At 39.4% G+C, this 26,153-nt stretch overlaps 1 pseudogene; it reads right to left on the bottom strand.

Annotated features, from left to right (window-relative positions):
- The window catches only part of LOC114105136 (5-hydroxytryptamine receptor 3E-like), a 42,865-nt pseudogene extending 19,518 nt beyond the window's left edge, over window positions 1-23,347 (bottom strand).
- Between the last annotated feature and the right edge of the window lie 2,806 nt (window positions 23,348-26,153).

The raw sequence follows: 26,153 nt of genomic DNA, 5'->3' as shown, positions 1-26,153 counted from the left end.
ATCAGATAATCCTAGGTTGAATGAACTAAATGGGTGGTAACTGTAGGCAAGTGGGGCATGGCTGGAGGAGATGGTCATGAGGGTCATACTGTGGAAGGGTGCATCTTCCAGGAAGGGCTGCCCTTGCTCTGTCACTGCTTCCTGACCACCATGAATGAGCAACACATCTCCATCATGCCCTTCCACCATAATGTTCTGCCTCACCTTGTTATGGTTTAAATATGAGGTATCCCCCAAAATCTCATGTGTAAGACAATGCAGGAAAGCTTAGATGTGAAAGGATTGGGTTATGAGAACCTTAACACAGTCAGTGCATTAATCCCCTGATAGGCATTAACTGGGTAGTAACTTAGGTGGTAGGGTATGGCTGGAGGAGGTGGGTCATGGGAGCGTGCCTCCAGGGTATATATTTGTTCCTGGAGAGTGGAGCGCTCTGTCTCCCACCCCCCCCCCCTCCTTCCTGGCTTGATGTCCTGAGTAGCTTCCCTCCACCAGGAATAGAGCTGGCTATCTCTGGGCTGAGACCCTTGAAAACCATGAATGACAAACTTTTCCTCCTCTAATTGTTCTTGTGAGGTCTTTTGGTCCTAGCAGTGAAAAAGTTGACTAAAACATACATGATGGTTTATTCCTGTATTCTTTATTATTCTATTGGCCTACATATCTATTTTAATACCAGTGACACATTATTATGATTGTTGTGCCTTTGTAGTAAGTTTTGAAAACAGGAAGTGTGTAGTCTTTCAGCTTTGCATTTCTTTTTAAATATTTTGGGTCCTTTAAGATTCCATATGAATTTTAGGATGGGTTTTTCTATTTTGTGCAAAAAAGTATCATTGGGATTTGCATAAGGATTGCATTGAATCTATTGGTTGCTTCAGAAGTATTGGTATTGACTTTTTTTTTTTTCCCCCATGCTAAGGATTGAACCCAGTGGGAGTAGTGGATAGCCAGCTCAGGGACATATCAGTCTTCAGTCTGATTGAAAATAATGTCAGAAGATGTACCTGATAAAAATATTATTCTGAGAAAAAGGATGAGAATTTATAGCTTAAGTAATTTTGAGGTCATCTATTATAATCTTTAAACTAAGCAGAGACACCATCCCATTACTTAGCTATCCCATTTTATCACTCATTGATCTCTTTAATTATTTAAGTTTTTTAAGTCCAAATTTACATTCATGTAAATTACACAACTGGCTTAATTTCTGCCCAATAGAGAACAAAGAATTAGTTCAATTCTACCTTTTTTTAATGATGCCTTTCAACTAATTTTTTAAAAAAATATTTTAAAAATTTGTAGTTGGACACAATATCTTTATTTTATATCTTCATTTTTATGTGGTGCTGAGGATCAAACCCAGCACCTTACATGTGCTAAGTGAGTGCTCTACCACTGAGCCACAACCCCAGTCCCGCCTTTCAACTATTTTAAGACAATTATGTATAATGGAATAATGTTTAAAAATATGAAACCTACAATAGTTTCAACCCCCACAATTCCTTCCAAACACACATATACTCTATCTTCCTATGGCCCCATAAATTGGTTTTCTCTGTAACCCTTCTATTATAGATCTGGAGGAGGAAAAATTCTACACCCAAGAGAATTTGACTTATGGAAAATTTCTGCTTCAGGAGAAGGGGACTAAATCCTGTTCCTTCTGGCTTGAGAAATTCAGGACAAAGGACACACACAATTTGATTCTGCTGAAATCTGAGAGAGAGAGAGAGAGAGAGAGAGAGAGAGAGAGAGAGAGTTTTGCATATTGAGAAGGGTTAGATAGATCAGGAGGAAAGCTCTAAGCAGAATGGGGGATATGATCCACTACTCACTTGGGGCCCAAACTTTGTGATCTAAAACTGACATATGGAAACCTTTAGAGAGCAGAAACAGAGGTGAGAAGTGTTTAGACAGAGAAAGGAACTGAGTTAGCACTCTTGTGCCCCCCATAGTCCCCATGAGATGTGGAAGGTCACCCAGAGCCCTTCATGTCCTGTGTGGGAGGTGGATGAGGGCTGCACTTAGGGCCCATGGAACTGTGTGGGGCCAGTGAGAGATGAAGCAACACTCCAGTGGAGGCTGTGGAATGGACGGTCAAGGCCAAGGCCCTGAATGAGGCAGCAGGGATTGCTAAGGTGGAACCAATCCAGAGAGGGAGAACTGTCTTAGAGCCGAGAGAGTCAGACTGAGACTCTCCAGTGACTGACTTTAAGCAGTAGTGTCAGCAGAGTGCTGGGTGACTAGGAGACTAGGGATGTCCATAAAGACAAGAGAATTTAGAGGACTGAGTAGGACCTGCACATGCCAACCAGAGGCCCCTTCTCCACTGCCCCAAGTTTCCCCCTATACCACCTTGAGAACCCAATGAAAGCTAAAAACTTTCTCGAACACATTATACTAAAAAACGTGAAATTTCAGTCAATTTTCATGCTTACCCTCAATCGAGCCACACTCCCTTCATCATTTTGAAAATCCAGTGAAAGCTAAAAGACACTCTGAGTTTTGTCAAGTTTTGTAATTCTGTGTAATTCTTCTGTAACACACTTAATTCTATGTTTACTCTTCATCCTGTGGCTGAAATTTTATAATTTAAGCTATAAATTCTGTCTGTGTTTGGTTGTCTTTATGTCTGCAATTCAGAGGGGCCTTCATTTCTTGTTTGTAAAGGCAGAATACTGTCCACCTCTGGATGGCATTAATGACGTTGATTATAAAGTCTCTTCAGGGAGCTCTGTTCTGATGGGTTTACAGAAATAAATAAGCATTTAGGAAAACTGAGCATTCCTTAAAATTCCAGAGATAGGGAAATTGAATGTTGAATACTTTCACTGAGCTAGATTTAAAAAGTATTCATATGAAAATAACACAGAATTGTTTTAAGAATCCAAGTTCGCGTGATTTAGGCAAATTTTTGTCAAATGAGACTACTAAGTTTGGTTTAAAAAATGCTACTCTGATTTATCAGTGGTTAGTATAATGGAAGTTTACTATTTTTTTTTTCCTACTTGGACAGGTTCTTCCTAAACCTATAGATTTACTGATCAAATAAGTTAGCATTCTTAATTTTTAAGTTCATAAAAAATATAAATTTATGTTTAAATTGATTATTATGGCAATAATTATCACTTTATTTACTGAAATATTATTTCACAGTAATTTTATTTTGTGTATCAGATTAAAGATAATTTAGATAGCTTAAAACTTCAGATAGACACAAAACAGACTTAATGGATTTGTTGGATGTTTAGATCATGTCTAAATTGAAACACTGATTACTACACATAATTTCAAATTTACATATGTTTACTTCTTATTTATATGTACTGCTGAGAGGATGTGTCTTTGTGTTAGTGCATCTGTCAATTTTTCCCAGTAGACAGATTGCACTGTTAGGGTTGCACATGGCCCCTAGAAGGTTATGTTGTGATTTGTCAAAATGTTCATGTGTGACAGTGCACAATTGTCTACTTCCCAGTTTTCTCTGTGAAGTTAAAATTACACTGGTTAGAAGTTACAATTAGGGCTGGGAACATAGTTCAGCTGTAGAGCACTTGCCTAGAATGCACAAGCCCTGGGTTAGATTCCCCAGCAATGCAAAAATAAATAAATAAACCCAACAACAAAAACAATCCAGTTACAATTAATATATGTGAATAAAATTCTACCAAAGTATTGGTGGCAAAGAGGCACTTTACATGCAACATAATGAGATATATTTTTGTTCATTAAAGGAAGCAGGGAATACTTATATCCTACAATAAAATGACTCATTTTAGAATGAGAAAGAAAAAAGTGAAGGACAATAGAATGGAAAAATAAAGTTATAGAAAATTTATGAAAAAGGATTTTATTTACCTTTTAGGGTCTACAAATAAGTCTGAAATATTATGAAATGTGCTAAAATCTTAGCAAAGTTTTGCTCATTTTTGATAGGCTTTAGTTTACTGTTTATTGTATTCATTCACAGTATGAAGGGTTCTCTAGTTTTCTGTCATTTGCCTAGATGGTAAAGATTCTGTGTATTACCAGAATAGCTATCTATGGTTTATGTTGACTTTATTATCTTTCCTTATTTAAGAAGACAAAAGCTTCTCACTTAGGAAAGAGATAAGGTTCTTTACAATTACATTTCCTTCTATGTTTACTTTTTAAATGTCACTTTGACATGAATAGGCAAATATAGTACTGTTTCTCTGGGAGCCAAATCCTATCATCTCAAGTGCTTAGTGCAAATCTCCTGAAAACTTCAATTTTAAAAAATAAAGGTGTACTTGATATATAATAAAATGAACTCTTGTTAAGACTATAGTTCTGAGAGTTTTGGCAAATGTATATATTGTGTTATTGCTACCATAATCAAGAGATATGATCCTGGAAATTTCTCCCATGCTCCTCTCTTAGCAAAACTTATGATTTTTGTCTTTTCAAAATAAAATCCCAAACATAAAATAAAATAAACAAGTCTTAAATTATCTTTGAGATTTCCCAGAGAGCCCCTAGAAAAATCACAAAGAGAGGTATTAGAAAGAATTGCATCTAGTTTATATTTCACTATTGATAAGTTGAATGGGAAAAAACTGTCAAATCACAAGAGACATTAGCCTTCCTTAGACTAAATTTGTATGGGTAAGGTGTCTTGGGATTTTTGCCTAAGAATAGGAACTCTATACTGAGTGCAGGCTGGTATGAACATTTATCCTGACATGATGGCTATGTAAGTCTACTCCAGCCAGAATGTGAAAGATTCTCATTAACCACACAGGATGAAATGTCTTAAAGTTGGAAAAGAATGCTCAAAGGAGGTTTCTCAAAATTGGGGCAATCTCATCTGGTAGGACAGTGTTCTCTCTTTTGAGTACCATATGTCATTTTGAGGGGAAATGTTATAACTCACAAGTATGACTGGATGATCTATGAATTTCAAACTCCATGCACCTTCCTCAGTTTCCCCATCTCGTGGACATCTTGGATAGGGATATTGAGCTTGGCCTGTATTTTTCTTTTTCTAAGATCTTTTCTAGGTTTATTCTCTACCACTCAGAGCAAAAATGCCTGTTTTGTTATATAGTCCTTATATCTATAGGTTCAACCAACCATTCATCAAAAATATTCAGGGGAAAAATCCACTCCATTTATATCAAAAACATATAGACTTTTATTCTTGTCATAATTCTCTAAACAATACAGCATAATAACTATTTACATAGGATTTACATTGTAATGTAAATATTTTGCTATTTGTAAGTAGTGTGTTATATATTTGGATGTTAAAACCATTTACAAATAAATAAATTAATTAGTAAACAACAAAGTATCTTGGCTATTCTGTCTCTTGCCTTCCTATGAATTTTAGGATCAGCTCGTCAAATTCTGTAAAAGACAGTGGAATTGGGATAGGGATTATGGTGCATCACTAGATCCATTTGAGGAGTATTGTCATCTTTACAATGTTAAGTCATCCAATCCATGAACATGGGATATCTTCCCAATTATTTAGATATGCTTTAATTTCTTTCAACGTTTTGTAGTTTTCGGTATACAAGTCTTGAGTTTTTGTTTTTGTTTTTGGATAAACTTATTCCCCTGTACTCATTCTCTTTTGATGCTGTTGTGAATGAAATTGTTTTCTTAATTTCATTTTTTGTATTAGTCATTGTTACACTATTAGAAATACAAGTGATTTTTATATATTGGTCTCCCATATCCTGATATCTTGCCAAACTCACTTAGTTCTAATAGTTTCTTTGTGGGTTCCTTAAGATTTTCAGTATATATAAGATCATGTCATCCATATATAAAGTAATAGTTTTACTTCTTCCCAATGTATGCCTTGTACTTGTTTTCTTGCCTATTTGTCCTGATAAAACCTCTAACACAATGTTGAATAGAAGTGGCAATACTGGACATCCGTTTTTTTTCCCTGATTTTAGGAGGAAAATATTCATTCTTTTTTTTTTTTTGTAAGAGGTTTTTTAAAAAAATTTTTTAATATTTATTTTTTAGTTTTTGGTGGACACAACATCTTTATTTTATTTTTATGTGGTGCTGAGGATCGAACCAGCGCCCTGCTCATGCCAGGCAAACGGGCCACCGCTTGAGTCACATCCCCAGTCCCGGAAAACATTCATTCTTTCACCATTAAGTATGATGCTAGATTGGGCATGGTGGCACACACCTATAATTCCAATTACTTGGGAGGCTGAGGCAGGAGGATTGCAAGTTCAAGGCCAACTGCAGCAATTTAACAAGGTCCTAAGTAACTTAGTGATACCCTGTCTTAAAATAAAGAGGGGTGGGGATGTGATGCAGTAGATAAGCACTCCTAGGTTCAATCACCAGTACCAAAACAAAACAAAAACCCAACCAAAAAAACCCCCAAACCCCCAAAACCAAACAAAAACAAACAAACAAAAAATATGGTTGTTAACTGTGGGCTTTTTGTTGATGCCTTGTATCAGGTTGAGAAAGTTCATTTCCAGTGGGGCTGGGATTGTGGCTCAGTGGTGGAGTGCTTGCCTAGCACGTGCGAGGCCCTGGGGTTTGATCCTCAGCTCCACGTATAAATAAATAAATAAAATAAAGGTATTGTATCCAACTACAATCAAAAAATAAATATTTAAAAGAAAAAAAAAGAAAGTTCATTTCCATTGTTAGCTGGTTGATTATTTTTTTTTCATAAAAGACTGTTCAGTTTTGTCAGATACTTTTTTTTGCAACTCTATTAAAGTTATCTTTTTTTTTTTTTGTATTTTACTCTGACTTTTATATGTTATATTAACAGACTTTTAGAGCCTTCCTTTCCTGGGATCAATCTCACTTGGTCATAGTATATAATCCCTGTATACGTTGCTGGATTTTGCTTTCTGTTTTTGTTTTTGTGTTACTGGGGATTGAGCACAGGGAGGCTCTTCTACTGAGCTACATCCCCAGACCTTTTCTTTCTTTTCTTTTCCTTTTTTTTTTTTTTTTTTGGTGGTGCTGGGGATTGAACCCAGGACTTTATGCATGCTAGGCAAGCACTTTACCAACTGAGCTATATCCTCAGCCCCCTCCCCAGATCTTTTCATTTTTTAAATTTTGAGACAGGGTCTTGCTAAATTGCCCAGGCTGAGCTCCAACTTGTGATCTTTCTGTCTCCGTGTATTAAGTAGCTGGAATTATAGGTATATACCACCATGCCATAGGCTTTGTTAAGGACTTTTACCTTTATATTTACAAAAATATTGATCTGCAATTTTCTTTTCTGGTGTTTGTCTGCTTTTGGTGTTGGGGTAATACTGGATTCATATGAGTTAAGAAGTAGTCCCACCTCTCCTATTTTTTGGAAGAATTTGTGAAGGATTGGTGTTGACTCTTGTATGTATGTTTGGTAGAATTCACCAATGAAGCCTTCTGGACTTATTAATTTTGTTTCATGTGCCAAAGAAGTAATCAAATTTTCTTAAAAAATTTTTTTTTGGTTGGTGCTGGTAGGGCCCCAGGGCCCCATACATACTAGGCAAGTGTTCTACCACTGAACTACAAACCCTTAGCCCTTACCAATCAAATTTTCTTGTTAGTTGCATAATTCTTGTAATAACTCTTATTAAATATTTCACTTTTGAAAATTATCAATAAGAAATTCAAGCTTACCATAGCCAGTTAGTCTTTTGCATCTACAGATAGTTTTGGTTTTACTCTGATGCTTCCCTATATGTTCAATAATCAGGCCAGAGTATTTTGCCTTCAACAAAGTACTATCACAGAGCTCTGTGGAAAAGAACTATGTCAAGTACTTTTGGATGCAGGTTTCCAAAAGCATCATTTAAACAACTTTAAAACCACACTAGTGAACCAAGTCAAGAAGCTAGTGAGCTCCTGAGCTATCAAAATCCAGTGGAACAAAATCTGCTAACCCAAGATTTGGTGGAACAAGAATTAATTATACAGGACTGGAAGAACAGATGAAAGATAATTGCAGTATTTGTTTGGAATATTGTTGATATTATCATAAGGTTTTAATTTCCAAGTGCATAAGGAAGTTCTTTTCTTTCCCCATAAGCTCATAACAATTTAGTGGACTATGCTTTTTCAAACTGAAATGAAATGTTTGTAAATATTATTCTCCCTGTCTGACCCTTCCAGAATTCAGAGTCTCATAATGAATATTCTTATTTTCAGGACACTGTATTAACTGGCATAGATTCAAGGAGAATCTGTTCTCCTTTTTACCATGAAACATTGTTTTTGCAACCAAGACCTTGACTAGAATGTCATATTTGAGAAAGATGCTATTTTAATCAAATATGGCCAGACACTATTAAAGAACAAAGATTAATTTTATGGAGTCAATTATTATAATCCTTTCTTGGAAAATTAGCCCTTATAACTTATTTATAGGGTTCCCAGTTTTATAGGTGAGAAAAGAAATTAATTTCCTCACAGAACACAAAATTTTAGGATAATTTCATCTAAGTTTATGATTCCTGCAAATGAAACCAGGTGGAGAGGTTTTGGTGGGGTTTCCTACTCTGAAAAATCTTTAAAAAGTCCAATCTGAGATTACTCATGAAAACTTCCAAAAAGTGAAGCTTAACACCTTAACTCTTGTCACACCTAGGTAAATGATCAGATGAAACATGAAAAAATTCTGTCCTAAGAGAAATTTAATGGATTTCTGCCCTTGGAAAAAATTATGTTGCAAATAGAACAACAACAACAAAACGAAATTATTAGGAATTGCAAAGTATTTATAATTTCTGTTTGTTCCACTTGCAAATGCAGTCTTTACCCCATCTAAGTATATGCTCTATTGAATTTCCCTTTGAACTGGTTATAACATTTGTCTGATTCTCTTGTACCAGTGGTATGAGTAAAATCTTTGACATGTGATCATTTTTATATCTATAAGAGTCAATGGCTTTGCCTTTTCTGAAAATTATCTTTTAACTTAGCCATTAGTGTTATTTTCATCAGTCAATCTGAATTTCACCTTTCCAACTATCCAACTTCCCTGTATCCTTGCTTTATGAACATACCTGTTAGTCACAACTACAGCTTGGTGTGATGGAAAAAATGTATGCCCCTGTGACTTTTTTTTTTTTTTTTTTTTTTTTTTTTTGGTGCTGGGAATTAAACCCAGGGCCTTGTGCATGTGAGGCAAGCACTCTACAACTGAGCTATATCCCCAGCCCCGCCTGTGACATTTTAATTAATTAAGAATTCTAAAAAATTCTTTACTAAGAAAAAATACAGATTTAAAAACAGGAAACAAATAAGATTTTACAGAGCACATATTTTCTGTTATGGGAGAATAGATTGGAGGGCACAGCTTCTCGGTAGAAAGACCAGTGAAATGTTTCTTTCTTTCTTACTTTTAGTTGTAGACAAACACTATACCTTTATTTTATTTATTCATTTTTATGTGGTGTTGAGGATTGAACCCAGAGCCTCACACATGGGAGGCAGGTGCTCTACCACTGAGCTACCGAAACTTTTCTTTCTTAATTTAGGAATGCCTTGTTCCAAATCCCCTTAGAGAGTTCTTGGGTAGATCTCCCTCCAACATGCTCACTGCCTTCCTTTCTCCCTGGGTTGGATGCTACTGGAAAATAGAATGTTCACATCTATTTTGGCCTCATCAGTATAGCAAGAGACATCAGCAACTAGAGGCAACCTGCCTCCCAGCCACCCTCTCTGCAGGAATGGTGAGGTACAATTTTTCCACAGAGGTCAATTGGGGATTTTGAATTCATGAGTGGTTGAGCAGCCTTTGAAAATTCAAAATCAATGAGCTTTCTTCTCACTAGTATTCTGGTTTTTAAATGTATTTTTCTTTTAAACTCAACTATAGTTATTAGTTATCATATTATTCAATTTCTTACAGTCTCCTATTGTTTTAGAGTATCTGTCATTAAAACAAATATATATATATATATTTTTAATTTTAATTTTATTTTTTTTTTATTTTTTTTTTATTGTGGGTTGTTCAAAACATTACAAATTTCTTGACATATCACATTCCACACTTTGATTCAAGTGGGTTATGAACTCCCACCTTCACCCCATACACAGATTGCAGAATCACATCAGTTACACATCCATTGATTTACATATTGCCATACTAGTATCTGTTGTGCTCCGCTGCCTTTCCCATCCTCCACCCTCCCCCCTCCCCACCTCTCCCCTCCCCTCCCCTCCTCTCTCTCTACCCCCTCCACTGTATAACCCTGAGGGTCTCCTTCCATTACCATGCAATTTCTCTTCTCTCTCCCTTTCCCTCCCACCTCTCATCCCTGTTAAATGTTAATCTTCTTCTCCTGCTCTTCGTCCCTACTCTGATCTTAGTTACTCTCCTTATATCAAAGAAGACATTTGGCATTTGTTTTTTAGGGATTGGCTAGCTTCACTTAGCATAATCTGCTCTAATGCCATCCATTTCCCTGTAAATTCTATGATTTTGTCATTTTTTAATGCAGAGTAATACTCCATTGTGTATAAATGCCACATTTTTTTTTATCCATTCGTCTATTGAAGGGCATCTAGGTTGGTTCCACAGTCTTGCTATTGTGAACTGTGCTGCTATGAACATCGTCGTAGCAGTGTCCCTGTAGCATGCTCTTTTTAGGTCTTTAGGGAATAGACCAAGAAGGGGAATAGCTGGGTCAAATGGTGGCTCCATTCCCAGCTTTCCAAGAAATCTCCATACTGCTTTCCAAATTGGCTGCACCAATCTGCAGTCCCACCAGCAATGTACAAGTGTACCCTTTTCCCCACATCCTCGCCAGCACTTGTTGTTGTTTGACTTCATAATGGCTGCCAATCTTACTGGAGTGAGATGGTATCTTAGGGTGGTTTTGATTTGCATTTCTCTGACTGCTAGAGATGTTGAGCATTTTTTCATGTACTTGTTGATTGACTGTATGTCCTCCTCTGAGAAGTGTCTGTTCAGGTCCTTGGCCCATTTGTTGATTGGGTTGTTTGTTCTCTTATTGTCTAATTTTTTGAGTTCTTTGTATACTCTGGATATTAGGGCTCTATCTGAAGTGTGAGGAGTAAAGATTTGTTCCCAGGGTGTAGGCTCCCTATTTACCTCTCTTATTGTTTCTTTTGCTGAGAAAAAACTTTTTAGTTTGAGTAAGTCCCATTTGTTGATTCTAGTTATTAACTTTTGTGCTATGGGTGTCCTATTGAGGAATTTGGAGCCCAACCCCACCGAATGTAGATCGTAGCCAACTTTTTCTTCTATCAGACGGCGTGTCTCTGATTTGATATCAAGCTCCTTGATCCATTTTGAATTAACTTTTGTGCATGGCGAGAGAAAGGGATTCAGTTTCATTTTGTTGCATATGGATTTCCAGTTTTCCCAGCACCATTTGTTGAAGATGCTATCCTTCCTCCATTGCATGCTTTTAGCCCCTTTATCAAATATAAGATAGTTGTAGTTTTGTGGATTGGTTTCTGTGTCCTCTATTCTGTACCATTGGTCCACCCTCCTGTTTTGGTACCAGTACCATGCTGTTTTTGTTACTATTGCTCTGTAGTATAGTTTGAAGTCTGGTATCGCTATACCGCCTGATTCACACTTCCTGCTTAGCATTGTTTTTGCTATTCTGGGTCTTTTATTTTTCCATATGAATTTCATGATTGCTTTCTCTATTTCTACAAGAAATGCCGTTGGGATTTTGATTGGCATTGCATTAAACCTACAGAGAACTTTTGGTAATATCGCCATTTTGATGATGTTAGTTCTGCCTATCCATGAACAGGGTATATTTTTCCATCTTCTAAGATCTTCTTCTATTTCTCTCTTTAGGGTTCTGTAGTTTTCATTGTATAAGTCTTTCACCTCTTTTGTTAGGTTGATTCCCAAGTATTTTATTTTTTTTGAAGATATTTTGAATGGAGTGGTTGTCCTCATTTCCATTTCAGAGGATTTGTCGCTGATATACAGGAATGCCTTTGATTTATGCGTGTTGATTTTATATCCTGCCACTTTGCTGAATTCATTTATTAGCTCTAATAGTTTCTTTGTAGAGCCTTTTGGGTCTGCTAGGTATAGAATCATATCATCTGCAAATAGTGATAATTTAAGTTATTCTTTTCCTATTTTTATGCCTTTAATTTCTTTCGTCTGTCTAATTGCTCTGGCCAGTGTTTCGAGAACTATGTTGAACAGAAGTGGAGAGAGAGGGCATCCCTGTCTTGTTCCAGATTTTAGAGGGAACAAATATATTTTTTAATGAAAGTATTGAAATCTGTTTTCCTAATATATGTTGTCCATATTCTACTCTGCCCAGTTTTACATTGATTTTGGAGGACTGAAATCTACAGTGGGAGAAAGAAGAAGAGCAGCCCCTGAGATCTAGAACTGATCTGACACTCCATGGTCATTTTTTTGATCTCTGGTTGAACATAAAGGAATTTATAGAATTCTTTTTTTTTTTTTTTTTGGTTACTGGGGATTGAACTCAGGGGCACACAACCACTGAGCCACATCACCAGTACTATTTTGTATTTTATTTAAAGACAGGGTCTCACTGAGTTGCTTAGTGCTTTGCTGTTGCTGAGGCTGGCTATGAACTCGCGATCCTCCTGTCTCAGCCTCCCATGCCGCTGGGATTACAGACATGCATCACCGCATCTGGCTGAATTTATAGAATTCTAATCTCAGACATGATCATTTTAAGACCACAATAGAACAGATTAGACAAGACTGTTTCCTAGTTTTGTCTTAGCACAGATATAAACAGAATAACTATATCCACAAAATACCACCCTCCTTTTTTTTGATACCAGGATTGAACCCAGAGGTGCTTTACCACTGAACCACATCCCCAGCCCTTTTTATTTATTTGTTTTGAGACAGAGTCTTCCTGAGTTGCTAAGGCTGACCTCCAACTGGTCGCTGGGATTATAGGCATGTGCCACCCTGCCTGGTTCAAAATACCTCTCTCTTGCTAAATAAATAACTACTCCTTCTTTAGCTGATTATTTTCCACCCTTTTGACAACAGTTACAAATTACCACTTTCTTAGACTTTCCCAAAATCACCCCACCAAAACCCAAATCCTGTAAGAGGCTCTAAGACTCCCTTTCTGAGACTCCTTTTGGAGTCTCAGAACTCCAAAAGTTCTTAACTAGGGGTGTGTTCTTGGTGGTCTTTGGCAGAAAAGCATTGACAAATGAAATGGTCACATTGTCCATGTTCCTGTCACTGCCACAGAACCAAGTAATGCTTTTTTTCTTTGTTGGTCTAGAGTAAATTCAAAGAATTTGAGTATCCAGATATATATTGATAATGATGGATGTAACCCTTTAAATAAAAGAAGAATCTGGGAAACCATACTGATATAATGAATGGATGAAGCGCTAAAGGGTAAAGAAAACTCTATATTAGAATGTCAGTGAATAAGTATAGAAACAGGGATGGAATTAGAAAATAACAATTTTGTAAAGATCACAGAATGATTTATTCATGCCAGAACCATCATGATGAGGAATAGGATAATTATATAGTCCTCGAAGTATCTCTTCACAAAAATTACTTACTAATTAATTAATTCCTTTACAGTGGAGAAATCTGACAGACATCATTTTAAATAATTACAGTTAACAGAATAAGTGATAAATTATGCACTTTCTATATGCATTGAGAACTCAGCACCACTCCTAGGGTATTCCTACCCAAAATGAATAAATCACGAGTAAATAATAGACCGATCCAAATCAGTTGACAATATAACTACAAAATAATGAGCTTGCATTCTTAAAAAATACCCAGGTAATGAACCAAAGGAAAAGACTGAGGAACTGTTCCAGACTCAAGGAGGCTGAGGAGAGTGACCAGCTAAGTGCAGTGTGCATTCCTGGATTGGATCCTGGACCTACAAAAGAACTTTGAGACGGTTGGCAAAATTTGAATAGGGCTTATACAATTGATGGCAACCTGGATTGATAGCCATTTTCTGATTTTGATAGTTATACAGTAGTTTTATATGGGAGTGTCCTCCTTTTTAAGAAATACAGGCTGAAGTATTCAGAGTTCATGGGTCATCAATTCTGTAACTTATTGATCTAGAAATATTCACAATTGGGATATCTAGGTGAAGGGTACACAGGGCTCTTTGTATTTTTACAACTTTCTTGTAAATCACTTTAAAAAGGTAAAAGAGAGGGGTGGGGTTGTGGCTCAGTGGCAGAGCGCTTGCCTAGCACATGAGAGGGACTAGGTTGGATCCTCAGCACCACATAAAATAAATAAATCAAATAAAGTTATAAAAAGTAAAAGAGAAGAGAGAAGAAGGGAAGAAGAAGAGGAAGAAGGAAGGAGGAAGGAGGTGGGGAGAGGGAAGGAAGGAAGGAGGTTGGTTCTGCCTGCAATCCTTCTTTGAGCAGAACTGTATTGTCTTCCAGGAGAGGGCAGCAGATCTCTGCCCATGTAGTTGGAGCCTTTGATCATAATTTTAGTTATTTCCTTTTAATGTTCAAATGGTTATATTTTTACTTCTTCAATTTGAATCTAGCATCTTCTAGGCCAGTAGTGATTCATATAATGTGTCTATGTATTGTTATTAATATACAGATGCTTAGGTCTTAAGATTTACTGAATCTCTTGATATTCTTAATATGTTCCTCTTTTGTTTTGTTAGGTAGTACTTAGGATCAAACACAGGGCATCACACATGCTAGGCAAGTACTCTACAACTGAACTACATCCCTAGCCATTAAAAAAAAGAAATATATATATATTTCACTAAATTGCCTAGGCTGGGCTCAAGTTTGTGATCCTCTTGCCTCAGCCTCCTAAATAGCTGGTATTATACAGGTGTGCACCACCCCACCTGGCTTTCTTAATATGTTCTTATTATAAGCTTGAAATATTCATGATATATGATATGCCAGGATTATTGTATGTTATATCTTAATATTCTATCTCTGTAAAAGGAATGTTCATCCTAGTTTATAAATTAGATGTAATATTCATTGACTCCTTTGAAAATAGTTATTATGTCTATAATTATTTTGCCTAAAGTTGTTAAAATTAGTTTTATTGTTTTGTTTTCAATCTCATAGAAACAACCAAATTGTAAGATATAAAGAATTACATTCTTGGGGCTGGGGATGTAGCTCAAGCGATAGCACGCTCGCCAGGCATGCGTGCAGCCCGGGTTCGATCCTCAGCACCACATACAAACAAAGATGTTGTGTCCACCGAAAACTAAAAAATAAATATTAAAATTCTAAAAAAAAAAAAAGAATTACATTCTTGAGACTGCTGGGGCTCAGCGGTAGTGCACTTGCCTCGCATATGTGAGACACTGGGTTCGATTCTCCGTATCACATATAGATTCATAAATAAAATAAAGGTCTATAAGCAACTAAAAAAATTACATTCTTAAAATGAATTCTTATTGGATCTTTCACTTTTGAAAATCGTCAGTAAAGAGTTGTAAGCTAACCACAGTCATTTAAAGTCTTTTGTCATCTACAGATACTGTTACAGTTTGGATCTGGAATGTTCCCCAAAAGCTCATGTGTTAAAGGTTGGTCCCTATTGGGAGGCAGCGGAAATCTTAGGATGTGGGAGTTTTTAGTTGGGGGCACATCCTTGAAGGAAATATTGGGACCTCTGCCCCTTCCTCTCTCTTTTTGTCTTCTGGTTGCCGCGAGTTGTTCAGCTTTGCTCCATATTGCCCTCCCCACCATGATTTTCTGCCTTACCACAGGCCTAAAGGCAATGGAAGTGGCTGCCCATGCGCTAAAACCTCTGAAACTGTGAGCCAAAATAAATCTTTCCTCCTTTAAGTTGTTTTTCTCAGGTATTTTGTCACAGCGACAAAAAACTGACTAACAGATATTTTTTTGTTTCACTTTTATGCTTCATGAAAGCTCAACCATCAACTATAAGCCAGAGTGCTTTGTCTTCAAGCAATTATCTCAGAATCCTGTGGAAAAGGACCATGGATACTATGGGCATGATATTTGATGGTACCAGTTGAACAATTTTTAAGACTGTACTAATGAAGTGAACCAGAATTTCTAGAAGCCAGTGGGTTCAAAAGAATGCTAAGCCAAGATCCCAGGTAACAAGATTTCATTACACAGAACTGAATGAACTAAGGAGTATGATTACAGTTTTTGTTTGAAATATTGTTTTTGTTGTTATAATGCTCTATTTTCTGGATCTTTAAGGAAGCCTTTTCTTTCCTCTTAAGCTATCTATAACTCATAACAATTTAGCAATTATAATTCTGCTTTGTGTTTAAGACTCTACTTTTGAAAACTGAAATGAAACATTTGTAAATGATATCTTATTTTCCCTGCCTGACTTTTGCAGAATTTGGAAACTCTTATTGAATATTATTAATTTCGTGATAATGTAACTATTGTATTTTCATGACAAAGTAGTTGTTAGCATAGGTTCTAGTAGAATCTGTCCTCCCTTTTCACCAGAACATATTTGGAAACATTGGTTGTACAATAAAAGCCTTGATTGAAATTTTATATTTGAGAATGATGCTCATTGAATCAAATAAATTTTGTTCAGATACTTTTAAGAAACTAAGGTTGGCGTTATGGAGCCAGTGCTTACAAAGCTAATTTAAAGAAAACTGGCCTGGTACCTGGGCTTTTGTGTTCCCAATCTTACAGGGCAATTTCAAGCACACTCAGAAACCCTTTGCTAGTTTGGAGACCTCAAGATAATTCACCCAGATCTGGGGGTTCTGGAGTTGGAATCTATTGATAAATCATTTGCGTGGCTACCTAGCTTCAAGAGATTTTTAAAAGTTAAACTTGAAATTTTTAGAAAAGAAAAAAAAAGAAACTTTTAGGAAACTTTCAGGAAAGCCAACTATAGAGGGCCTAAAGGGGACTAGGGATGTAGCTCAGTGGTAAAGCACTTGCTAGCATGTAGGAGGCCCTGGGCTGGATATCTAGTACTATATTAAAAAAAAAAAAAAAAAAGCCTAAAGAGTTTATTACCACTCTTATTACAACCATGTAAATAATGAAGTCAAATGTTATGAGACCAGCCTTATTTTGTGATCAAGAATAATCTTCCTTCTTCCTTTGAGATTAGGAATGAGATTTTACAAAAAATAAAACTGTACTTCAATGAAAAATTATGCATTGACAATAACAACAGCTCTCACCTGTTGGATTCTAACCCTGCTTGCTGTCTTTGAGCTGTTTTGCTGCTCTTTTCAAATTGCAGGTAACTGATGGATATTATCAAAGGCAAAAATGAGCCAATTAAGAAAATTGATCAAGGCCCAGCATGGTGACGCATACTTATAATCCTAGAGGCTTGGGAGGCTGAGACAGGAGGATCTTGAGTTCAAAGCCAGCCCAGCAACTTAGCGAGGCCCTAAGCAACTTAGTGAGACCCTGTCTCTAAATAAAAAAGATTGATCACATTCAGGCTATCATGATAGGGAGAGCACTCAGATCAGAGTATCTGGGCAGGGTGGTTTTGACTCGGACTTTTGTAGGAAGGAGTATACCCATTATAGGTGGGATCATTTCCAGGAGGGACTGTGTTCCAATCAGAGGAAGTTGCAGTTAGGCAAACAGGAAATGTTTAGCTCTGTGTCCAGCTAGATTCAGGTTCAAATAGTTCTAATCTCAGCTAATAGTTCATACGTCAGAGTAAAGGGAGTTAAAGACTCTGTGTCTGGCCTTGTCACAGGACAAGGGAGTCATCTGTGAGCCTATGGGAGCCAGGAGAAAGAGTGAATAGCGAGTCTTATCTAAGTTATATGGGAAAGGATGCGTCTTTGCAGTAAGCCATTTCTCAGAGAAAAAGTTCAGGGAGGATTTTCTTAACCATCGCTGTTTCCTGGGAACACAGGATTCAGATAAATTTTCACATTGTTAACATGCAAACTCTATCTTGTCCTGTCGCACTCCAAATGACTCCTTCATACCACGCCATGAAAAAATCTGTTTTGCTCCTTTACACTTCTGAGCAGTTTCTCTTTAGTGGCACTCAACAAACCTTAAAAACATGTTCCACACATTTAATTGAAATTATTTAGCATATATATTTTCTTTTTCCTGCCAAGTTACAAGCTCTTCCAGGACAGAGCTTGTGTTAGATTCATCTTCAGGTCTCCACCAGGGCTTAGCCAAGGACATTTGTTCTTACCATCTATCACTTGGGCTCTATAAACACTAATTAAGTGCATACCTGAAGCCTAGCTCTAAAAAGGAGCTAAAAACAGTACAAGCTGTATAACCTTAGGCAAGTTACATAACTTCTGAGTCTCTTGCAAGACAGTCTCCACCTCCCAGGTGCTGCGAAATGATATATGGGAGCCAGCAGACAGAAGTTACTAGGAGCCCTGGCGTGGCCACCCAATCCAAATTCATAACCCCTTCCTGTCTCCCATTCTTCCTTTTGCTTTGTTTTCTCCTCCTTGGCACTTGGTACACACTGTATGTATCATTTTTTAATCCTCTTTTCTCCCCACTCTAGTGCTGGGGGATCCAAAGCAGGCTCTTAAGAATGCTAGGAAAGTACTCTGCCACTGAGCTACTCTCTAAGCAGCAACGCCCGCTTCCCCGCTTTTGAGACAGGGTCTTGCTAGTTTGCCCAGCCTGGCCCCAAACTCTTTTTTTTGTTGTTACCAGGGATTGAACCCAGGGACACTTAGCTACTGAGCCATATCTCCAGCTGTTTTTTATATTTTAAGACAGGATCTTGCTGAGTTGCTTAGGCCCTTGTTAAGTTGCTGAGACCGACTTTGAACTCGTAATCCTTCTGCCTCAGCCTCTCTAGCTGCTGGGATTACAGACATGCGCCACCATCCCCCATTGGCCACAAACTCTTGAGCTAAAGTGATCCTTCTGCCTCAGTTTTCCAAGTAGCTGGAACTACAGGTGGGTGACACCATGCTTGGCTCTGTTTTTATTTTCTTTCTCCTCCCTCCACCTCTAATGTGAGCTCCATGAGAGTAGAGGTTTTTTTTTTTTTTAATATTTATTTATTTATTTTTCGGTGGACACAACATCTTTGTTTGTATGTGGTGCTGAGGATCGAACCTGGGCCGCACGCATGCCAGGAGAGCGCGCTACCACTTGAGCCACATCCCCAGCCCCGAGAGTAGAGGTTTTGTTAATTTGGTTCACTGCTATATCCTCAGCACCAGAAGAGTACCTAGCACATAGTATGTGCTAGAATACCTAGCATATAGTATAAATACTTGAATGAGGATTAATCCTTTTCCTCTACATTAGTAGCATAAGTTTCTTTTCTGGTAAATATTTGTTGTAATTAATAATGCCTGTCTGTTCCAGTAGAAATGATATTTCTAATATAAACATGTATATGCTGAGTTCATTATACTTTGAAAATATGATCTCATTTCTAGGAGTGTTGACAGTGGCTCTATTTTAGTATAAGGGGCTGGAGAGGGAATCAGGAGATTCTGGGGACTGCATGCAGGTGGGAACAGAGAAGCAGTGTCCAACGTGGCCAGCTGAGGCCATGGGAAACTGAGAGTGATGTGATCTTGCACAATGAGAGTTCAGCTCCCAGGTGCTCCAGAGAATGGTCACTGTGATGATGGAGGAGGCCAGGAAAAGCAGTGTCCCCTTCATGTGGCTGGACTGCAACACGAGGCCAACTAGCTGGGTCTTTGTCAATCCTGCGCCCCCATTCAACCATGTCTGTTTGGGTCTTATCTAAAGTGAGAAGAGGACAAGACTGGGCAGAGTATGAAGAGAAGGTGGGCAGTTCTAGTCCCTCCTCAGGCAAATGAGTGGGAGCGAGACCCCCCCCTCACATACTCCTTCCCTTGTATCTTGGGGCACCTCCTGGGGCAGGTGCAGTGCAGCAACAGGGAGTGGAGCCACCCCCGCATGGGGTTGGGGGCGCTGCTGGAGGCCAGGTGCAGCAGACTCGCCATCATCTGGGTGTTAATCAAACTGTTGATGCTAAGAAGTCTCTGAATTCAAGGATTTAGTCTGTGGCCATACTACCCCGAACGCACCGGATCTCGTTTGAAATAAAGGGTTTATTGAGTTGTTACAGATGCTACCTGTTGGGTGTGTGGGAGACTCCCCGCTGTCTCCAGAGTCACGGAATCCCTTCCCTTTCCCCTTCCCCTCCTCTCTGAAGGGTGCCAAGCTGAAGGGCGCCAGATTCAAAGTTTTCTTGACCAATCCCCGCCAGACACAGTGTCCACTCGCCATTCCTGAGTCACCCTGCCCAATCAGCACACGCCACGTCACCTATGCAACCCTTCTTAAGCCAAAGCTTGCAAGCTTATGTTCTCTGCCCTCTTCCTCTTCTTTCTCTCCTCTCCCTGCTCTTTCTCTTTCTCTCTGCCCTCCTCCTCTTCTCTCTCTGCTCTCTACCTTTCCTTTTCTTCCCCCTCGGACAGCCCCCCAGTAACTCTCTGGTTGAATCTCTGTCTAGGGTGAGTCACTCGCCTTTCACTACCCAGAGGTGAAATGACCAGTCCCAGAAAAAAATTCTCCAAGCCACCAGCCTGATGGTCGGATAGCCATTGGGAAAATGCCCACTAAAGGGGCCAGGGTGTTCTGTAATGATATTTGGGGAAGAAAAAACATAAGTCATTTACATTGGCCCTTCACTGTCTGTTAATAGGAGGGACAGGACAGTGCAGGAAGGCAGAGTCCTGGGGTAGGAGGTTAGTCCACAAAGAGAAGTTTTTGTTGCTTCTTTGTTGGTTGGTTCTAAAAGCAGGATGGGACTTGACCTTGATGGGTAAATCTTCAGCACCCAGGCAGGGGATGTGGGGCAGGGTTTTTTTTTGTAAATTTAGCTTGAAGTTATACTTCTCTTACTTTTTTCCCTCCTCCATTCTCTGGCCTGCGATGTAAGTTAGGATATTTCATTCTTTTATAAAGGGACAGACACAGAGCAATGTAGGTGCCTAAGGTGGGGAGTGATGGCAGGTTCAGAGGTACCACTTGTTTTTTTTTTTTTTTTTTTTTTTGGTGTGTTGACGTGTCACAGTGTCATAGTTTTATTTTTATTTTGTCTTTGTCTCAGGCAGATGCCGTTTTTAAGATGCCCTCTCTCTTCTGTCTCTACTTCCTCCACACATCTGGTTAGTTCACTTGCCTTGTGAACTTGTCTTTTTAAATTCTTTTCACTCTCCAGCAGTGGGAGGAGCCACAGTGATAAAGGGGTTGCCACTGGTTGGGGAGTTTATTCATCCAGAGCAGGAAGACAAAGCTCAGCAGAAAGATCATCTTGAATGGGGGCACAGTTCTAATTTTCTACTAGCCGGTAGAAGCGGAGGGTTTCAATGGCCACTAGAGAGCCACTGGGCACCAGGAGGTTTTTCACCTGGAGGCTGGGCTTGTGTAATGCCAAATTCATGGGACCCCAGTAGACCCCAGGAGCCGAATCCCATGCAATTACACAAGAGTCTTTATTGCAAGCTCGAGCCTGGACTCACAACTGTTTCCGACACAGCGGTCCCAGGGAGTGAGTCCTGGTCCTTTGTTCAGTGAGATTTTATAGGTTTTGGAGGATATTCTATGTGTCACAACATCACATAGCAAATCATTTCACACCACGGGAAAGTCAAACAACAGCTCTTAACATTGATTAGCACATTCTCTGGTGGGAACAAGTTGGGTCGGGGTGATTGGTTAGTACAAGAAGGGGATTCCTTTGAACTGATTGGTTTAATCCGTGAGGGGTGTCCGTGATAAACTACATGGTTTCCTAACATGTTATTAACCATCATAAACTACTGGGGGGGGTCATCTGGTATCCCAAGTATTTTTCCTGTCTCATGCTGATTGGTGGTTGCTAGGGGGTTGCTATGGGTCTTCACCTAGCCTAACTGAGTCAGGGACACTGCAGCAGATCTCTCCTATTATTTGCAGACAAATAACTCAGCAGGGTGGGTATGTGCCTAGGAGTGCTCTGTGGGTTTCTCCAAGGACAAGGGTCACGCCCCCTTCCCTTGGACAGGCTTTGAGGTAGAAGCTGTTTTAAAAAAATGGAGTCACATCAGTTTCTCACCTGTACCTGATGGCCACCCGGAGAGGAGGAGCAAGTAGAGAATGGGGTGCCTTAGGACTGAAGGGACAGAGGGATGGCTTGAGCTTCTTCCTTCTTTGGTGTCCTTACCCCAACAGGGGCCTTTCCTGGGGCTGGATGAGAAACAGATTTCCTAGGACTAACAAGACTTCCCTGTACCTAGAAACCCTAGGTCAAAACTGGCAGTTTAGACATGGGAGAGGCTTTGGGGGACTTGGAAAAGAGGAAGGGTCAGAGTTATAGTCTTAGGGCAAAAAGTGGAAGCCCTGGCTCCTGGACTCAGAAAAGTGTGGGTGAGAGAGGTAGTAGTGAGGGGGACAGCCATGCCAGAATCTCTGGGATCACATAGGACATCATTGTTCAAACAAACAAGGCACATGGATCCCTTGCAGCCCATTAGTTCTCACTCTCATTGCTCTTGTATGTAAAGTATCTGTGTCTTGCACTTCCTTGTCCATGCCCAGCAACATATTATTCATTACAAGGAAGACAGATGCCATTTAACACACATCTGCTTAGCAGTGACCCTGTGCAGGGCTTACAGAGATGAATTAGAATCCTACCATAGCCACCTTATCCAGATTGCCCAATAAAATGACTTGCTTACTGTTTGGTTGCCTCTTTTCTATTCTGTGCTTTCTCAGAAAATCTTGACCCCTCTCTAAGTTCGACTCCCTCACCCCAGCCTCCACATATACCCCTTGTTATGGTTTGGATATGTGGTCCCCCAAAACTTGCATGTTAATGTGGGAATATTCAGAGGTAAGAGCTGTAACATCATCAGCCCCATCCTAGTTTGAATGGACTGACTAGGTGGTAACTGTAGTCAGGTGGGGCATGGCTGGAGGAGGTGGAGTGCTGGTGGTGTGCCCTGGAAGAGTTCATCTTCCCTGTGGCCCCTTCACCCTTCCTTCTGTCTCTGCTTCCTGACCCTGCCATAGGCTGAGCAGCTTTTCTTCACCATGCCCTTTGTCCATGATGCTTCACCTCACCTTGGGCCCAAAGAGACAGAATTGGCCAACCATGGACTGAACCTCTGAAACCATGAGACCAAATGAACTTTCCGGCCTCTGAGTTATTCTTGTCAGGTATTTTGGTTACAGAGACAAAAACCTAACTAACATACCTCATTCAGCATATATCCTACCCTCCCTTTTTATATAATTTTAAAAATGATGCCTATACATGCTTTGTGGCTGATGTCATTTACCCTATCCCTGAACCCCAACTCAAACTTACCTGTTTATGGGAGAGAACAAAGGTAAGGGTGTAGTTCTGCTGGTCAAAGGGGAAGTAGAAGATGTCCAGGCTACAGATGCTGGTCACCTGCATTGACTTGTTTTATATAATGTGACTATCATTTGTCACATACATAGAGAGGCCTTCTGGGGTCTGATCAAACTCCATGGTAAGTGGCAAAATGGGCAGGAGACTCATGCTCTGGTTTCACATCAGTTGAGTTTTTTCTCTTAAGGCAGGCTCATTGTGGTTACCCCATCATGTTCTCTGCTGCCCATTTCTAGGGAAGAAGTTAATCACCTGTGGTTTTGCTCCTTTCTGAAATAAGGGCTTAGTGGCCATCTGAAATGGGCTTGCCCTGCCGTGGCCTGGGCTTTTTCTTGCAGACTGGGCTTTCCTTCAAGCTTCTCCAAGGCTTGATTCTATGATGAATATAACTGGGAACCACAGGTGCTCAGTTGTCAAGGTGGGTTTATTGATGTTACTATGTTCCTCTGGGTCCTGGCTGATGAATGGGTTGTCCTAGACCCAGAGCACAGGGCACAGAGGGATGCATTATGGGAGAAACCTGGAGCTAGTTTAGGTCAGCATCTCCTGCCCTCCATCCCTTAAAATACATACACACCACACACACTAATTATTATTATTATTATTATTATTATTATTATTATTTAATTTTTTTTTAGTTGTAGATGACCAGAATGTGTTTATTTTATTTGTTTATTTTTATGTGGTGCTGGGGATCGAACTCAGTGCCTCATGCATGCTAGGCAAGCACTCTACCACTGAGCCACAACCCCAGCCCCACTAATTATTATTTTTATTTTAATGTATATTATTTTGGGAATACAATAAAACTTCATTCTAGAAAGGTATAGTATAAATGCAATGTTTTCCCTCCTCAATCCACCCCAGTTAAATTTCTATACCACATCAGTATCATTAATAGTTTCTTATGTATAATTCCAGAAAATGAAATTAATATATATCCCAGCACTAATTTTTGTTTACATGGAAAATAAAAATTAATGATGCATATGGTTATTGTGCTGTTCTTTGGACATCGTTACCCTTTTAAATTCTGATTTCTCTTCTCTCTCTGGCAATAATCATCTCTCCTTCTCCAGCTAATGTTACCGCTGTTGACCGGTGACGAGTCCTTGCTTCCCCAATGTTGAAGAATAACACCAAAGAAGCACGCCGAGGCAAGGTCAGAGTAGAAATTAGAAGTTTATTAAAGGACAGCAGAAAAGACTTCTCCCGGAGGAAGAAGGGGACCCAAGAGGTGGAATCCGTGGAAGGGATGTTGTCTCCCCTTTTTATAGTTCTTTCAGTGATGGAATGTAGGTGGGAAGGCCCGAGGGGTGGGACACAGGTGGGCCAAAGAAATAATCTGGTCAGGAAGGACTTCTGAGTCAGCACCTTTTTGCTGGTGGCTGTTCATTAACATTTCTTTGAGGTGGACTTTGGCCTAGGGCCTTTTGGGACTTCATTAACATTCCATGAGCTGTCCTGCGTTTCCTGGAATCATTGCCAGCATGGCCTCCATTTTAGATTTCACTCGGCATTAGACCCGATTTATCTAACTACACTGACTACCTAACTTTAAATCTGGCTTCATTAACAGAGCCTCATTGGGCTTTCACTTCTCACTCAAGGGAAATCTCAATCAAGCAGGATGCTGGATGCACTGGGGCACTAAAGCTCACTTAGGGGCTTCTCACTGTGTGCCTATTTCCCTGTATTTTCCATCTATGTCTCTCAAAGTTATTAGCAGCCCAGAATGCTATTTGTCACCAGCACTGGCCCCATTCTGGTTGGATTTATCTATTCCCTCAGGCACTGTCAATTTCAACAATGTGATTTTTGCAAGCAAAGCCAGGAAAAAAGGCAAGGAGAAAGAAAAAGAATGAAGCTGAATCTTCCATACCATATTTAACCATAGAAATGACGTCAGCAGTTGAAGCTGTGTCTCCTGACCAAAAAAAAAAAAAAAGAAAAGAAAGAAAGAAAAAAAAAAAAGCCCAGATCAGAACAAAACAACCCACTCCCTAAACTAAAATGAAGCAAAACCCATGCAGGATTGTGCCATGAAATCAGGACCTAGTCTACCTCCTGCTGTTGTTTCCTAAGTGGTCCCATGTGACAGTTGGGCTTTTCAATCACAAGTCACAAAAGAAAGACAGGTCAGAAAAATGTAGGTGAAAAAACAGTATGGGGGCCCCATTGACAATATATATTGTACAATATTTTCATAAGGGCTGGCCTCAAGGACAAATGTTCTCTGCAAAAGGTAACTGCAGTGTTCTTGTTCACGTCTTGGGTTGTGTTGGGTTAACAATGTAAAGAGATCTTGTTCCCTACTGGAAGTCTGTGGGTTAACAATGTAAAGAGATCTTGTTCCCTATTGGAAGTCTGTGGAAAGAATGTAGGAGTCTGAACTTACCCCTGCCAGAATAGCAGAGTGAAGAGATGCAGACATGAGTCAGGAAGCTGTAGTTGATGGCTGGAAGGCAGCTGGCACCCCAGTCTGGTCCAGTGTGAGCAATTGATGGTGAAAACATCAGTCTTTCCTGTAGAGGGCAGAGACCTGTGGGATGGGAACAGGAATTTTGTTTCCTAAGTGAGAGAGAGACCAGGAGTAGGGCCTGAGCGCCTCTCCCTTACAGTGAGAGAGGCTTATGATCCCTCCTCCTGGCGCCGAGCTTCCCCTCTGGTGGGGGGGGGGGGGTTGGGAGGATGGGCTGGGTTGGGAGGTAAATGTGAAGCCAGATTTAAAGTTAGGTAGTCAGTGTAGTTAGGTAAATCGGGTCTAATATTGAGTAAGATCTAAAATGGAGGCCATGTTGAGAATGAATTCCGGGAAATGTTGAACAACTCTTGGAATGTTAATGAAGTC

Source organism: Marmota flaviventris, chromosome 8, assembly GCF_047511675.1.
Source record: "Marmota flaviventris isolate mMarFla1 chromosome 8, mMarFla1.hap1, whole genome shotgun sequence".
Classification (NCBI taxonomy): Eukaryota; Metazoa; Chordata; class Mammalia; order Rodentia; family Sciuridae; genus Marmota; species Marmota flaviventris.
The sequence above is the reverse complement of the archived record's forward strand: the minus strand, read 5'-3'. Positions and strand labels throughout refer to the sequence as shown.